The 1,716-nt window shown below is 45.9% G+C and overlaps 1 protein-coding gene across 5 annotated transcripts in view; it reads right to left on the bottom strand.

The window, feature by feature from the left end:
* The window catches only part of SREK1 (splicing regulatory glutamic acid and lysine rich protein 1), a 39,343-nt gene that overhangs the window by 36,892 nt on the left and 735 nt on the right, over nt 1-1,716 (bottom strand). The window lies entirely within an intron of this gene.

The following is a 1,716-nucleotide window of genomic DNA, read 5'->3' on the forward strand; positions in this document are numbered from 1 at the left end:
TGCGGGATTACAGGCTGAACCACCGAGCCCGGCTACAATGTACTTTCAATACAACTACTACAATTGCATTTTTATCCACTTCAGCCCAAATTTGCAAGCACATCTTTAATATAAGGACCAGTTACTGACAACTTCATTACAAAGCAGAAAACGTGTAAATAAAGCATGTCAATATTGTTCCAAATAAGAATGAGAAATCTAAAAGTGTACATTAAAAACCAGCAACATGTTGCCAACCAAACCCAGGTCTCAACCATATAAATGGAATTATGTGGGCAATGAAGAATATTCTGTGATACATTTATTTACCTATGAGATAACATACTACCACAACCTTGAAGGCAAGATTCATGCACAAAATATTTTACTGATTCCAATCCCTGCAGGATTACAGCACTCCTTCAAACATTTCTCGAATATTAAGAGATGTTCTGAGTATTTAAATTGAGGCAGTTGAAAGCATTTTCAAAAGTTAAATAAGATAAAGCTGTAATACCACAGCTAATCAATCAAAATCCATGTACATGCACTTATACAGGATTCTTGTCGAAAATATATGATCTGAATCTCATCATAAAGAAACAATCGATACAAACTCAGCCTATGAGTTACTCTACAAGGCAAAACTAACTACAAGACAAAATATCAATTTCATAAAAGATTTAGGGGTGAGGGACGGGTCTAGATTAAAGGGGATAACCAAATGGATTAATGAGAGTATCTCATTATAAACCAGATCAAAAGAAGAGATTATGAGAATAGCTGGGGAAATTTTAATAATCAGCTGTGGCAAAAAACGGACAAATGCATATGAAGAGAACATGGGTGTTAAATACATTATCCTTGCAAACTTCCTGTATGCATGAAAAAGTTCGAAACAAAAAACAGCCAAGAAAACCTTAATATAAAGTGGAATTCAAATAGCCAACGACTTTCCTGTAGCTCTGCCGTAGCATTACTATAACTTATAGACAGAACCCTAAAGAAAAAGAGGTCGGGAGGCATCACTATGAAATAAGCCAAATCGATCAAATGACATGTTTCTTAACAAATGAAGCCAGACGGGGGCAACCACTAACCGTTTCTTCAGAGGCCTGTGACATAATGATCAGAAAACGGAGGCGCTTAAGATTCTAAGATCTACCGTTAAAAAAAAGTGTAGGCGCGCCAGACTGGGTGTGAACCAGCCCCAGAGCCTGTCCGAGTTTTCCTGGTAGGTGATACCGCACGAGGAAAACCTGGTACCCCTCAAAATACAGGGAGAAGACACAGGGACGTGGCCGCGACCTGGGAGGGCCCGCCAAGGTGTGCGCTTTAAAGGTCTCCAGCACGGCCTGACGCCTGTTCTGGAAGGCTTGAGACGGTGTGACCTTCCGGGAGGAACAGGGACTCCGCTGCCCAAGGGGCCGACCGGCAAGCGCGGTAAAAACGCGGACGGGCTCGGGTGCACAAAACCAAGATGCTAAGCGTGTGTGGCCGCCTGGGGCAGCCGACGCGGCCTTCATTCCCGCGGGTCATCCGCCGCGGGCCTCCTCGCGCGCCAGAACGGCCGGACCCCAAGGCCTGGCGAACTGGACGGGGGCTCCGGCGCCGTCTCCGCGATTTTCCGAGTGCAGAAGCGCTGCCGAGGCGCTCGCCATGAGGGCTCGTCCGGGCCCCCCTGCGGCCATCTTAAGTTCGGGGGGCGGGGAGGGGGGGGGCGCTGAATTCGAACAC

This window comes from Carlito syrichta, unplaced genomic scaffold, assembly GCF_000164805.1.
Source record: "Carlito syrichta isolate Samal-C Ts95f unplaced genomic scaffold, Tarsius_syrichta-2.0.1 Scaffold302339, whole genome shotgun sequence".
Taxonomy (NCBI): domain Eukaryota; kingdom Metazoa; phylum Chordata; class Mammalia; order Primates; family Tarsiidae; genus Carlito; species Carlito syrichta.